This window comes from Bombina bombina, chromosome 6 (assembly GCF_027579735.1).
Source record: "Bombina bombina isolate aBomBom1 chromosome 6, aBomBom1.pri, whole genome shotgun sequence".
NCBI lineage: Eukaryota > Metazoa > Chordata > Amphibia > Anura > Bombinatoridae > Bombina > Bombina bombina.
The window spans coordinates 883,860,853-883,877,288 of NC_069504.1; the positions used below are offsets into that span (position 1 = coordinate 883,860,853).

The 16,436-nt window shown below is 39.5% G+C and overlaps 1 long non-coding RNA gene and 1 other non-coding gene across 2 annotated transcripts; both read right to left on the bottom strand.

Annotated features, from left to right (window-relative positions):
* Window positions 1-8,544: 8,544 nt before the first annotated feature.
* On the bottom strand, window positions 8,545-12,639 carry LOC128662350 (uncharacterized). The gene is made up of 4 exons (XR_008402754.1): window positions 12,582-12,639; window positions 9,882-9,929; window positions 8,990-9,037; window positions 8,545-8,635 (listed from the first exon to the last, which is right to left on the bottom strand). It is a non-coding gene; the product is annotated as an uncharacterized LOC128662350 (long non-coding RNA).
* On the bottom strand, window positions 10,830-10,966 carry LOC128665419 (small nucleolar RNA SNORD10). The gene has a single exon (XR_008403169.1). It is a non-coding gene; the product is annotated as a small nucleolar RNA SNORD10 (small nucleolar RNA).
* Window positions 12,640-16,436: the final 3,797 nt, after the last annotated feature.

The window sequence follows — 16,436 nt, forward strand, 5'->3', positions numbered from 1 at the left end:
GCGTGCACATTCATACTTACAGATTGGTGGTGTTGACCAATATGGCCAAGAACCTGGCTTCAGTAATCGACTAAGTGGAGTCCATCTCTAAAAAAATATAAATGTAATATTTGGTGATTTATGCTTACATTTTTTTAACTGTCCTTTAAAATTCTGTCCTCACATGTTCTTATGCACATGGACTCCAAATGCTTCCAGCCTTTTAATCCTACAACTTTAGTATTCCCCAGCCTCCAGAACATACCCCACAAGCTCCTCAGTATTCACAAAATGAATGATGAAGCTGCACTCTCAAAGGAGAAAAAAGCCCATAAACTTCCAACACCTCTGACAATGCAGCTTCATGGTTTAGGATTCTGTCCCCATAGCATGAACCAGCTAGCAGTCACAGATAGGCCATGCTGGGAATGAATATGGGAAATTTCTCTACCCCTGCCAGATATAAGCAGCAACATCACATAAGACGAGTCCTTGCCCAGTGACAGGGGATATACTAGTCAATTATCCACAACACATTGATGCAGACACCATAAGTACTTACATAAATATGTAGATTGTTACACATGCACAGAAACTGCCATTAGACTTGTAATCTCAATCACGCCATACATCCGGCTTTAACATCTGAAAAACAGATTATGTCATTAGTAAAGTATCTGTATATGTTAATTGTTAAAGGAAAAACAAAACCATTTTCCAGATACCCACCCAGTTCATAAGATCATCTCAATTCAGTTACAGATCTAGTAATGCTAATAGACACTGCAATCAGAGATCCAATAGTGATTACAAATACCTGCAATGCTAATTTACAAATTTTTTTGCTGATGATTAATGGGACATAATACTCATATGCTAAATCACTTAAAACTGAAGTAGTATAACAGTAGAAAGCTGACAGCAGAATATCACCTGAGCATCTCTATGTAAAACAATTAGAGGATTTTACCTCACAATTTCCTCAGCTCAGTAAGTTCAGCTGCAGGTAAAAAAAAGAAATGGACTGCAGTCAATCAGCAGCAACAGTTCTGAGGTCATGAACTCTTACTGTGATCTCAGATTTTATAGTAAAAATCCTTAAACTGAATAGGGAAACAACATGTGCATGAGGCTCACTCCATTGTCTGTACCAGGACAGGCATGCGGATTTGCTGCTTAAAGTCCTACAATGGGGTGTGAATACCTTTGACATTTTAAGGTAAAATATTTTTTACATAGAGATGTTCAGGTGATATTTTCTAGTCCGCTTTTTACAGCTATGCTGCATCACTTTCTAGTGTTTCAACATTTGGGTATCAAGGCCCTTTAAGATAGTCAAATAGACCAATATCATATAGACAAGATATATGAAATAAAATAATCTGGATTATGAAAAGCAAGACCACCACATTAAGTGGGGGAAGAAATACACTTTATAGAGGGTTTTTTTTTTTTAACAGAAAGTTGCCAGCTGGGTGGCAAACTAGCTAAATTGGGTCAGAGTAATACTTTACAATATATTATCTTGTGCTTTGAATTTATTTAATAATTTGAGCAATAAAAAAATTTATATATATATATTAACTAAACTTATAGCTGGGTGTTGCACCCATTAAAATGTCCTAGGGAAGGCAGAGCCAGCCGGGACCCTGAATGGCTGCATATTCGTAAAGCTCCGTGCAGCTTTCCCCTCATGGTCACAAATGAAGGACTAAAACCCTAAGTAACGGAACCCATCTTACATCGGCAGGTGCCTAAACATCTGGGGAGCCTGGAAAGCATAATGTGGCACTTGGAAAAGTAACGGCTCATTAACTAGGATCACGTTTACAACCGTACTAACATAGGAGACGGCGCCATCTTGGGCCTAAGCACACGCTGCTGTACAACAGAACAGGTCAGCATGACTGGCAGCAGCGTAAGAGACTTAACACCTTAACCGGAATATAGATACCACAAATATCAGCAGGCATTCTCAACAACCTGGTAAGATCTTTCCTTTTGCACACCAACCTGAAACACGAGCGCTAACAACATAAGGGGACATAAATAATACAGACACGCGGGAAAGCACGGAGCATACCGCCCGCACCTACGTACAACAAAGGCAGTGCTGGAACATAGCTAAACAGATAGCGAGCACGTTCAGACATTTTAAGACGGAAAACACACTCACTATATCGACGGCCTGCTACATAGCCCCAAGCGCCTAACACGACATCCTCACCGCACCTGCAAACAACAAAAGGTATAAGGAGACCACTGTCTGCAGTTACCTCTACAAGGAAACAAGAATCACAAAACACCTTGCCACTTAACCTTACATTCAGCTGGTACCCTTGGCCCTCTGACGCACTTAACATAAATGACATCCAAACGCCCCCCCCCCCCCCCCAAAGGGGAAAAGGCGAGCAAATCAACAATGGCTACATCCACTAAACTGAACTCATACTTTAAAGCCATGGACACCACAGCCATCACAACGCCAACGTCCCCGCATCCAGATAGTGATCTGCAGGAAGAGGACCCCAATACCCCCACAAATGACCCCAGCCTCCCCATAACAAAAGCTGACCTAAAATCACTCCCAACTAAAGAAGACTTTGCAGCCTTTATGACCCAGGTCAGTCAGTTAATAAAAGATAATTTATCTGAGGTCAAAAGGGACGTCACGGATCTTGGCAATAGGGTATTACAATTAGAAGAGCATGCAGAAGAAATTTCAGAACCTATTCAGCTACATAGCATGCAAATTCAGCACCAGAATGATGAAATAAGGCAAATGCAAATGCAGATAGAAGATCTGGATAACCGAGGAAGACGCCAAAACCTGCGGATCAGAGGAGTACCTGAAAACATCTCAAATGCTGCGCTTCCACAGTACATTCAAGACCTTTTTAGTTACCTTCTGGACACAAAAGAAGAGACTGACATCTCTATAGATAGGATGCATAGAGCCTTAAAACCGAAACCCTCAAACAAGGCACCCCCCAGAGATATCATCCTCCGCTGTCACAATTTTAAAGACAAGGAACAACTATTGGCTGCAGCCAGAAAGAAGACACCAATCCACAAAAACGGAGATACAATACAAATATTCGCTGACCTAAGCCCGCTGACTCTAGCCAGACGGAGAGAAGTGAAATTCCTCACCACACACTTGAGAGACTGCAATGTACCATACCGATGGGGATTTCCCTTTGCCATCAAAGTATCCAAAGAAAACAAAGAGTATACATACAAAGACCTAGAAGATTTGGATTCCTTTTGCTCCCAACTAGATATTCCTCTACCAAAACACATCCCTCAAGCCTTAGAACACACAGAGGATTCTCCAGACGCAGATCACCCTCCTCCAAAAACACAGCGCCAAAAATGGATCACTGTAAATAGAAAAAGAAAAACTGTTTCACCTACCCCCCGCTGCTCAGGGACACCACCCACAGATCCACCCTGATGGTCTCCAACAGCATCTTGTATTTACATTTCGAAATGCCCCAACACAGAAGCTATGGGATCATCACACAGAGACATTGATCCTTTTGGTTGAAAGACTAAGTATTCAGTATCTAGACTTTCTATTATTTGTTGCAAATAATCAGTTCTCCTATTATGACATACATTAGACTTTAAACTTAAATAAAAACTCCTTCAAAACATATTTTACCTATAGTAGCCAACGGGGAAAGATAGTGGTATTATAGTGCTACTATTACCCCTCCACTCCTTTACTGCTAGGACACGGAGTATACCCTTGCTCCTGGACTGGTTTAAACTGTTATTTTACATGTTCTTTAAATATGTTGTTTGTTTGTTGTTCTATTTATGTTACCTTTGTCCACTGTTTAACCTCTGCTCCTCTAATGTGTTCATACAGATCTATGAGTATATACTCTCTCAAGGCAGCGGTATCGGCGCTCTCCCCTGCTCCCATTGGTATGTACAGTATTTCGTTATAAAAGGTCTCCACGGCAAAATAAAGCGGCAAGACATGGTAAGAAACACACTTGACACCTCACCCACTAAATACCAGACCAAAAATAAAAATGGCACATAGACCACTAGTAATAGCCTCCCAAAACACTAAAGGTCTCAACTCACCAACAAAGAGATCAGTTGCACTCCAGTGGTTCACTAACCAGAAAAGCTCAATAGTTTTTGTACAAGAAACACACTTTCCTAAAGCAAACGAACCTAAATTCCACAATAAAAACTTCCCACTCAGCTATCTTAATTCCCATGAAAAAAAGAGGAACGGAGTTGGAATCCTCATACACCGATCATTACCTTTTAAACTTCTACATTCCATCCCAGATACAGAAGGCAGGATCCTCATCTTAGTTGGCCTCATATATAATAGACCTGTTACACTTGTGAATGTCTACGCTCCCAATACCCACAAGGCTAAATTCTTTAACAAATTAAAAACAATGGTGCAAGATGCCGGCAGGGGGGTCATAATCCTGGGCGGAGACCTTAACACCACATTAGATCCCACTCTAGACACAACTTCTGCCAACACCAAAACATCGCCACGCTCCCCTAATTCAGTATTTAAATGTATCAGACATCTGAGGTTGATAGACACATGGAGATTGCAGCATCCCACACAGCGAAACTTTACTTTTTACTCTTTCCCCTGGGCCATGTATTCAAGAATAGATCACCTTTATCTAGATCAATCACACCTCTCATTACTACTAGACTCAGACATTGTCCCTACAGCTTGGTCAGATCACTCTATGATAACTATAACACTTGAATGGCCAGACACCCCAATACACCCATTCCTGTGGAGACTGGACACGCACCTTCTACACCATCCACCAACTATGAAAAAACCGACGTCCACATTGACAGAATACTTCAACATAAACGCAATACCAGAGACTCGTCCCCTTTATATATGGGACGCTCACAAAGCTGTATTTCGAGGCGAATGCATTAAGCATAAATCATATCTCAAAAAGCAGTTTAACGCACAACTAAACTCTTTAACAACAAAACTAAACACGCTAGAAATACAACATAAAAATACACCCTCTGACAGTAGCGTTCTGCAAAACCTAAAGCACACTAGGAATGAACTCAAAACACTACTCTACTCTGATGCTCAGAGAAAGGCTTTACAGCTTAGGAAGAAATACCTATATGAGGGAAATCGCTCAGGAAGAATTCTGGCAAATAACCTCAGACAGAACTCACCACACACACATTCACGGATTGCGAACTCCACTCGGGGAGCATATACACGACAGCAAGGCCATTGCTATGCACTTTAAAAATTTCTATCATCAGCTATATAACCTTAAGACTAATGCTTCCACAGAACACACCCAAAAAATTATAGAATACATAAATTCAGCCAATCTGAACAAACTTACGCAGGCACAAACAACAGACCTAGAAAGGCCTATAACTTTAACAGAAATATTGAAAGCTATCAAAGACCTCCCCACAGGGAAAAGCCCAGGCCCAGATGGTCTAACTAACCTATACTACAAGACATTCAAAAATATATTAGCCCCACACTTACTGAAACACTTCAACGCTCTAGATGAGAATAACCACCTTAGCAACGACTCCTTGACAGCACACATATCGGTGATCCTAAAACCTGACAAATCCCCGGAAGACCCAGCTAACTACAGACCAATCTCACTCCTGAACACTGACATTAAAATCCTAGGAAAAATTTTGGCAAATTGTTTAAACTCAGTACTGCACGACATAATACACACGGATCAGGTGGGTTTTGTGCCGGGCCGAGAGGCGAGGGACAATACCCTCAGGGCGCTGACACTTATTGAATACACAAAATATCACAATATCGAGGCAGTGCTTATAGCCATAGACGCAGAAAAAGCTTTCGACCGGACAGACTGGCAATTTCTTAAACACTAAAAAACATAGGATTCGGACCAAAAATAATAAACACCATTTTTAATCTATATACTCACCCAAGTGCGAAAGTAAAGGTAAACGGGATTCTGTCAGATAGGCTCCCAATACACAATGGCACACGCCAAGGTTGTCCCCTATCCCCAATCCTCTTCATACTAATGATGGAGGTGTTCGCCTCACGAGTACGCCAGAATCAGTGCATTAAGGGGATCTCGATAAATAAACAGGATTACAAAGTCGCGCTGTATGCGGACGATGTCTTGTTCACTGTAACATCCCCGCTAACAACCATCCCAAAGATTCTAATAGAACTTGACGAGTTTGGAAAGTACACCAACTTCCTTGTTAACAAGCAAAAATCCGAGATCCTGAACATTATTACTAAGTGCCAAATTTAAATCCCTGTCGACAATCTGCCCGCTTCGTCTTAAATCAGACACCATAAAATACCTAGGGATCCACCTCTCCCCCAACCAGAAGACATTATTTGACAGAAATTACAATACACTCTTACTCAATACACAACGCGACCTGAAGACATGGGCAAATAAACCAATATCCTGGTGGGGCAGGATACAAGCCATTAAAATGACCACCCTACCTAGAATCCTTTATATTTTACAAACCCTTCCACTATATCTGCCTAGCTGGTACATAAACAGGATTCAAAGAAGCCTTAATGCGTTCGTATGGGGTAAATGCAGACCACGAATCAATAGGAACACGATGTACAGGCTAAATAAAGCTGGAGGTTTAGGGCTTCCTAGAATAGAAGATTACTACCAGGCAGTGACACTACAAAGGATACTAGACTGGCATAGAGCACAAGAACGTAAAGTATGGGTCGCATTAGACTCACACATCCTAAAGGCACCTTTGGTACACGCCCTATGTTGGGTGTCCAAAGACCTTAGACCTCCCCAGTGTCGGCATCTTGAAATCCATAAACAACTTTTTAAAATCTGGGATAACATAACTGCTACCAAACCTCACATTACCACTTATAGATCACCACTCTTCCCAATAACTTTAAATATAGTAATGATAGGAGGCCTAGATAAAGGTTTCAAAAGATTGACTGAATGGGACTATACGATCCCTCTACTCAAATTTACAGAAGCAGGCAAACTACTAGATAGAGATAAATTGGCAGATCTAGCAGGGGGTAGATTCACCAAATGGCTAAAATACGCCCAACTACAACACTACATACATACATACATCCCCATTCAAGTCGGATCTGCTGAGAAGGCCCACTGCTTTCGAACAGATGTGTCATAGCGGCATTATACCCAGAGGCACGCTCTCTATATCCCGCAAGCTTCTTATAAACACCCCCACAGACACTCTACCGCCTTACACAGCTAAATGGCACCTCGACCTCAAAGGCAACATAGACACAGAAAAATGGAATAAAATTTTCAGCTCCCTCAAAAAATCTTCAACATCCCCCGAGATATTAGAACTGAATTTTAAAATCCTTCTCCGATGGTATCTAACCCCATCAAGATTAGCTAGCATTTACCCCAACACATCCAGCTTATGCTGGCGTGGCTGTGGAAAACATGGTAATTTAATCCACATGTGGTGGCACTGCCCAAAAGTCCGTCCACTTTGGAATGCAGTGGAATCCTATTTTAGACGAAGTAATCATACCGAATTTACACTGACCCCACATATTGCCCTATTAAATGACCTACCCAAAATGACCTGTTGTCTGAAAAGGTTAGTGCTACAGATAGGACTCAACAGTGCAAGAAAACTAATAGCGCGTCACTGGAAAAAACCTAGTACCCTGAGCGAAGTTATGTGGGTGGAGGAGGTAGAGGATCAATTTTCCTTTGAGACATATGGCTACTTATGCCGTAACAAAACCGACACTATACTGAACGCTAAGCTCCTTTGGCAGGAGTACCTGTGAGACTATCTACCCCCTACATCGCACACATACAACATGTTAGTAAATTTAGATCACTAAACAAATAATTATGTTGATATCAAAAACACTCACTTTGAGACCCACTGAGCTTACACCGTGGATAAGACCAACATCCTGGGAGAGGGCCGAGCCGCCAGAACTGCCATAACCATTTAAACCGTTTGCTTTCATATGAGAGAGATACTTACCTTTGTCAGTGACATCTAGAAAACAGAGGAAGCTTGTTATAAACAACCGGGACTTTGTTTTAATTTCTTTTTTCTATATGTTTAGATTATGTTACTAGTTTAACTATTTTATCTACCTGAAAGAAGCTCAACTAATTACAGATAAAGCCTTAACGTCGATAGCACCCACGATGTCTCAACGTTAGGACACCTTGTACACTCAACTAGGAAAGAGAATTACTTCTGAGATCACTCTAAAAATTGTATTTGTTGAAAATACTGTAATAATCCTTGGTTGATGCTTTCTGACTTGTACATTTCTAATTTCTAATAAAAATAATAAATAAAAAAAAAAAATGTCCTAGGGAGAACACGGAAATAACCTATAGACCTAGGTTAAGTTACTGTTTGGTCTCTATCCAGCAAGTGTTGACTCTATATACCCATGTCTTCCCCAGTCAATGGAGTATGTGGAGTGCAAAGCTTAGATTGCACACCCTAAGTGCCATATGCGATTACATCCCATAAGTTTAATTTTCTTTATCCAGTAGTTACCTCATGTTTTGTATTGCATTGCATTGCATTAACACCCAGGTCTGCTTTTCTCAGTATGAGACACTGGGCACTTCTGAAGCTATAGCACCACCTGAAAGACAAGGAAAGGTTTAAAAAAAAATAATATATATATATTTTTTTTTTTTTTTTTTTTGAATAAATGAGTTTCTAGTGATACATTGTATATCTAACAAGTCAACTGCATTGATTATTTTACATTGCAAAACCTTGTGTTGCGCCCCTTTAACTCAAGCATGTCCCCATAGCATGAACCAACTATCAGTCATGGCATGGCTGTGTTGGGATGAATATGGGAGGGTTACTTTGACCCCCAACAGATATAAGAAGCAACATTATATGTAATGAGTCCTTGCCCAGTGCTGGGGTCCTATCAGCCATTTAGGGGGCGAAAAAAAGCATACAGAACCTAGACTACTCCACTCACCATGATCTTCCCCTATCGGACGCCCGAGACTGCAACTTAGCAGGGACACTAGAAGGAAGACAAATTAATTTATAAATTCATTCTATGACTAGACTGATTCATTTGAAATATCAATACATTTAGAAACTAAAAAAAAAAAAAAAAAAATAGAACAAAAAGTTTTCTCCACCTTTGCCATCTGCTGTAAACCAGTAAAAAGGACAGAATGTATTTTGATCATTGAATACGCCTAGTATCAAAGCATAGGAACTAGTGGAGGGAAATTCTTATACTATCAATACCCTCCACTTAAGTTTTAAAAAAAGTGACATCCGAAATAAAAATGTATTCAGAGAACAACTAACATTTCAATTCCATTATCAAAATGTGCACTCTTTACATGCACACTGAGGCAAAAGCTCCTACTGAGCATGTGCAAAATTGACAGGATATACATTATGCATTTTGTGATGGATGGCTGTCACATGATGAATTGAAAAATTTTACATTTGCCAGAAAAAAAAAAAAAAAAATCTACTCAATTTGAAATTCAAATTGTGCATTTATTGATTATGCAATACTGGTCTTCAGTGGTGCTTTAAATTGGGATCAAAACTGCTAATGAAATAACCCCCACTGCACACACACACTTGGCACTAGACAAACTGCGTGGAGAAGTGATTTGTGTAGTATATACACATGCTGCTCTTAAGTAAATGAGCATATCATACTAAAATCACTGCACGTTGTAGATCACAGATAAGTTGCAGAACACATGAAGGTAGTGTTAACTGCAGTGGAGCGTGGTCCGTTGATTTGCCACGGGTCTACATTCTGCAGTAGGCACAGGGGAGCTTAGCAGACGGATGAACCCTTGGCTTTTTAGGAGTGAAGAAATTCTTGCAATACTTACCAGCAAATTCATCCATCACTTGAAGTCCATTCTTGACTAACTTCAGATCTGGAAAAGATTAAAGTCCATGAAGAACCACTAATTCACACAGGCCAAACTACCACAGAATTTATTTTAAAGGGCAACAAGTAAGCTGGGAGAATCACAAAATCCAACAGAATAAAAATACCCTTTGTTAAAAAGTTGCAACAAAAAGACACTAAGTGTTTACTAGATGTTACATATAAGTGGCATTAAACCTCTTTCTTGTGTAAAAAAGCATTGCTTGGTCTGATGCCTAGAGGTTAAATAGCAAAATCTGTAACCTAGGGTTTCAAACTGCTGCAAATTGCCTAAACCAGCAATTTTATTTTCAGGCTACAAGATTTGCTTTCTGCCCTCTCTAGAGTGCATGGGATAATTTATACGTGGGACATTTATACAAAGCCAGAAGGTGTTTAAATGTTCTTGAAAGCATTCACAACACTTGACAAACCCAAGTACAGGGTCAAATGGGGGTCTTCTACTGTAAATTAAATATTAAATTAAAGAACCAAAACATTAGCTGTCAGCAGGTGAAATGCTGGTACTTTTGTTTATCGTTAAACATTGGTTCTGACTAGTAACTGGGGAATATAAATTCCAATTAGAGGGATATTTAAAGGTATATGCAACCCCATTCTCTCATCTGGATGATTTAAATAGCTCATACAATTTGAAACCACTTTCCAATTTGCTTCTATTTAATTTGCTTTATTTGCTTAGTATCCTTTGTTGAAGCAGTAATGCACTACTGGGAGCTAGCATAAAGCCCAAGACAAGATGCATATATGTGCAGCTTCTGAGCCTACCTAGGTATACCTTTCAACAAAGGATATAAAGAACAAATTAAGTAGAAATAAATAAAATTCATTACTGTCCCTTTAAGGGGTTAAGACTAAGTCATAACACCTAAGTTTGGTGAAGGCTGTTCTCAGACTGAGGTGAAATCATTTCTCAGAGCCCTCTGTAACCACCTGCTGCAGTCTGCAAGACGCACACTGGGCAGGCACGATGCAGAGAGACCCTGAGCATCAGATGACACGCATGGGATCTCATCACTAAACAGCCTCCACTCAGTTTAAACTTGCTAAGACATAATGAAAGCCTTGCAATGATTCTACCGTGAATAACCATAACACATGGAAATATTCAATGTTGTGCAATGTTTAAAGAACTTAATTCCTACAATTAAAAAGCCACTTATGGTTAAAGGCAGACAGGTAAACATTTAAATGTGTATTGTTGAGTCCCAAGACTCTAGTCGCATGTGTATGTCACTCAAAAAGGAATAGTATACTGGAGGCATTTCCCCAATATTAATATTCAATTTCTATAGAGAATGATTTTAATTCCAATTTGCTTCCATTAGCAAATTATGCATTCTTTATTTGCAGTTTCAGGCATCAGCTCCTAGCGAGCATGTGCAAGAGTGACATGAAAAATAAACTGCTCTTCTGAATTCAGTGTAAGTTATTGCATTGTGTTTTTTATTATTGCTCTATTAGGAAATTCTACAGTATTGAATGGTCATAAAGGTTTATAAGGTGCATCGTGTCCTGAAACTTAAGGTCAAAATGTAAGGTCAAAAAGGTCTAAATATCTTTAAGGGACAGTCAAGTCAAAATTAAACCGATTTATCTATGGCATGAAAAGTAAATTTGCTTTGTTCTCTTGCTATTCTTTAAAGGGACAGTCAAGTCCAAAAAAACCTCATTCTTCAAATAGGGCATGTAATTTGAAACAACTTTCCAATATACTTTCATCAACAATTTTGCTTTGCTATCTTGGTATTCTAGTTGAAAGCAAACCTAGGAAGGCACATATGATAGTTTATAAGCCCTTGAAGGCCGCCTCTATTTTATTTACTTTTCACAGCAGGGGAGAGCAAGCTCATGTAGGCCATATAGATAGCATTGTGATCACGCCCGTGGCTAATGGCAGACACTGCACTAATTGGCTAAAATGCAAGTCAATAGATAATAAAAGTCATGTGATTAGGGGCAGTCAGAAGATGCTTAGATACAAGTTAGTCACAGAAGTAAAGTGTATTAATATAACAGTGTTTGTTTTGCAAAACTGGGGAATGGGTAATAAAGGGATTATCTATCTTTTTTAAAAACAAAAATTCTAGTGTCAACTGTCCCTTTAAAGCTAAACCTAGGTAGGCTCATAGGCTGATTTTTAAGACCTTTAGGACACCTTTTCTCACTGGCTGTAAAAAGCTCATAAAATGCACTGCTAGTTTATATGTGCCATATAATCTTGTGCTCAGCCCATGGAGTTATGCAGGATTCAGCAATAATTGACTGAAAAGCAAGTTTGTAGAAGCCAGATAAGGGGCCATCTGCAGAGGCTTAGATACAAGTTAATCAGAGGTAAAACATATATTAAGACAACAGTGTCTGTTATGCAAAACTGGGGAATGTGTAAGTGATTATCCATCTTTTTTGTTAAAAAAAACCCTCAAGTAGACTGTCCCTTTAACTTCAGATACATGAGGTCAGTTTTCTCAGGAGACCAGTCACATTACCAAACTGTTCAATACTACTGAAGATAAAATTAGGACTCATTTTGAAAACAGTGAAGTGCTTTCCCTAAGGAGTTTGCTCAATCGTTTACAAAAACTGGTGCTGTAAGTTGTAGTATTGATAGAATACCTAAAGCAATAAGGATACACACCTTAACCCCCAAGGAGGGAAGCCTTCATGAAAGTCCTGTTGAGGATAGTGACTAGAAGTACAAAAAAAAAAATTACCAAAAATCATAGTTTAGATCAGCTTTTCTGCAGTGGTTTAACTTTCATTCAAGTAAAGAAACCTAGAGCCTGCTATAGCATTGCTTTGTTACTAGAACTTTAACAGAGGTGTGTGTGTGTAACTCATGGCCCGGAGAGCATGCAATTTAACACTACACCAATTACATAGGTACTACTCCTACAGTATTTAGCCCAGCATACTGTGTTGACTTAGTAACAAAGAAAAATTAATAGGAGTAAATTAGAAAATTGCATGCTCTGAATCACAAAAGAAATTTTGGGTTCAGTGCCCCTTTAAGGGGACATAAAACCCCAATTTCTCATGATTCAGATAGAACATACAATTTTAAACTAATTTCCCAATTTACTTCTAATATAAAATTTTCCGTGTTCTTATTTTTTGTTAAGAAGCTGGAAGGCAATTTCTGGAGTGTGCACGTGTCTGCAGTACTACATCACACAGCAGTTCTGAAACAATGTTATACATTAACAAGAGCACTAGATGGCAGCACTATTTCCTGTCATGTAGTGCCCCAGACATGCGCAAACTACGTATCAAAACATGCAGCAAACAAATCAGATTTATAAAAAAAAAAAAAGTTTTAAAAATTCTATTTTTTTCCTATCTGAATCATAAGATATTTTGGGTTTCATGTCCCTTTAAATTGATGGTAAACCGGCGGAGCCTAGCAGCACACACGGATGGATGTGTGAGAGCTGAGCTCCGGTATGTGATACAGCAAAATAGGTGGATAATGCTGTATAGCTACATACCAAGAGGCTAAGAAGGCACTGCGGTTGGTGGCACAGTTCCCGGCTACAGTCCTGAGGGAAAATCTCCAAGAAAAAGGGAAGAAAACCGCCTGATAGCACTCTTGCACGGAACGAATATATACAGCGGACGCCATCTTGGAGGCCACGCGCAGCTAACTAATATCTCTCTCGGAGCAGAACAGGAATGACTGTTAGTGGTTCCGACTACATCGATCGATATGACATCAAGATGCAAAGTCCATACAAGAGGTAACCGGGTTTACAGGGAACACAAACCACAAGTGGGGGACACAAAACAATGGTGAAGCGTTACAGAAAGAGCGCCAAGATACGCACATAAACATCTCTCAGGCTGGCGAGCTTAGTCTCTGATGATCATTGAGACCACTATTTTTGTTTTTGCACACAACCATGGCTAAAATACCTCAATGAAAAGATTACAGACTGTGCAGATACGGTAGTGATGATATATAGAGCAAGCTGCAGGAACTACACACATCAGCAGAAAGTAAACTATCATTGAAAAACCTGAACAGTAACACCGCTGGCAGTTATGATAAACCCCACTGATGTTTCTGCAAAGGAGAACTGAGCCACAAATGTAATCATGATACAATAAGCGGGACACTGTCTCTTGGTGGGAATATCTGAGGGTACAAAAAATATATATATTAATCATTCTGCACAGAAACGAGCGAGACAACCTGCACTCCTGGCCTGGTTCACAATGGCTACCAGAAGGTTTCAAAAAACTGACAAACTCAATAAGCTTACATCTATGGATACATTTCTTAGATCCAATGCAGCTCATAAACAGCTAGAAACTACCACAATGGAGGCAGAAGAGGATACTGATTTAGAATCTGAACAAAGCAAGCCTACAGACGACCAAACACCGGTAACCAAAGCCGACCTCAGCATGCTAGTGTCAAAGCAGGACATTGCATCAAATTTTGAAAAACTCTGGGATAAAATTGATAGTCTTCATACCACAGTGACTAGCCGCCTAGCAGATATCAAAAATGAAATGCTTGAAATGGGAAACAGGGTGGAAGCCCTAGAAAATGACAAGGAAGATATTGAGGAAAAACATAATTTATGTAAGAACTTACCTGATAAATTCATTTCTTTCATATTAGCAAGAGTCCATGAGCTAGTGACGTATGGGATATACATTCCTACCAGGAGGGGCAAAGTTTCCCAAACCTCAAAATGCCTATAAATACACCCCTCACCACACCCACAATTCAGTTTAACGAATAGCCAAGAAGTGGGGTGATAAGAAAAAAGTGCGAAAGCATAAAAAATAAGGAATTGGAATAATTGTGCTTTATACAAAAAAATCATAACCACCACAAAAGGGTGGGCCTCATGGACTCTTGCTAATATGAAAGAAATGAATTTATCAGGTAAGTTCTTACATAAATTATGTTTTCTTTCATGTAATTAACAAGAGTCCATGAGCTAGTGACGTATGGGATAATGACTACCCAAGATGTGGATCTTCCACGCAAGAGTCACTAGAGAGGGAGGGAAAAAATTAAAGACAGCCAATTCCGCTGAAAATAATCCACACCCAAAATAAAGTTTAAATCTTATAATGAAAAAAACTGAAATTATAAGCAGAAGAATCAAACTGAAACAGCTGCCTGAAGTACTTTTCTACCAAAAACTGCTTCAGAAGAAGAAAACACATCAAAATGGTAGAATTTAGTAAAAGTATGCAAAGAAGACCAAGTTGCTGCTTTGCAAATCTGATCAACCGAAGCTTCATTCCTAAACGCCCAGGAAGTAGAAACTGACCTAGTAGAATGAGCTGTAATCCTTTGAGGCGGAGTTTTACCCGACTCGACATAGGCATGATGAAACAAAGATTTTAACCAAGATGCAAAAGAAATGGCAGAAGCCTTCTGACCTTTCCTAGAACCGGAAAAGATAACAAATAGACTAGAAGTCTTTCGGAAATTCTTAGTAGCTTCAACATAATATTTCAAAGCTCTAACTACATCCAAAGAATGCAACGAGTTTTCCTTAGAATTCTTAGGATTAGGACACAATGAAGGAACCACAATTTCTCTACTAATGTTGTTAGAATTCACAACCTTAGGTAAAAATTTAAAAGAAGTTCGCAACACCGCCTTATCCTGATGAAAAATCAGAAAAGGAGACTCACAAGAAAGAGCAGATAATTCAGAAACTCTTCTGGCAGAAGAGATGGCCAAAAGAAACAAAACTTTCCAAGAAAGTAATTTAATGTCCAGCGAATGCATAGGATCAAACGGAGGAGCTTGAAGAGCCCCCAGAACCAAATCAAACTCCAAGGAGGAGAGATTGACTTAACAGGTTTTATACGAGCCAAAGCTTGTACAAAACAATGAATATCAGGAAGACTAGCAATCTTTCTGTGAAAAAGAACAGAAAGAGCAGAGATTTGACCTTTCAAGGAACTTGCAGACAAACCTTATCCAAACCATCCTGAAGAAAACTGTAAAATTCTAGGAATTCTAAAAGAATGCCAAGAAAAATGATGAGAAAAACACCAAGAAATGAAAATCTTTCAGACTCGATAATATATCTTCCTAGATACAGTTTTACGAGCCTGTAACATAGTATTAATCACAGAGTCAGAGAAACCTCTATGATTGAGAATCAAGCGTTCAATCTGCATACCTTCAAATTTAAGGATTTGAGAACCTGATGGAAAAAAGGACCTTGCGATAGAAGGTCTGGTCTTAACTGAAGAGTCCACGGTTGGCAAGTGGCCATCCGGACAAGATCCGCATACCAAAACTTGTGAGGCCATGCTGGAGCCACCAGCAGAATAAACGAACGTTCCTTTAGAATCTTGGAAAAAGAACTATAGGCAGAAAGATATAAGCAGCAAGGAAGTGACAATGCATCCACTGCTTCCGCCTGAGGATCCCTGGATCTGGACAGATACCTGGGAAGCTTCTTGTTTAGATGAGAAGCCATCAGATCTATTTCTGGAAGTCCCCATATTTGAA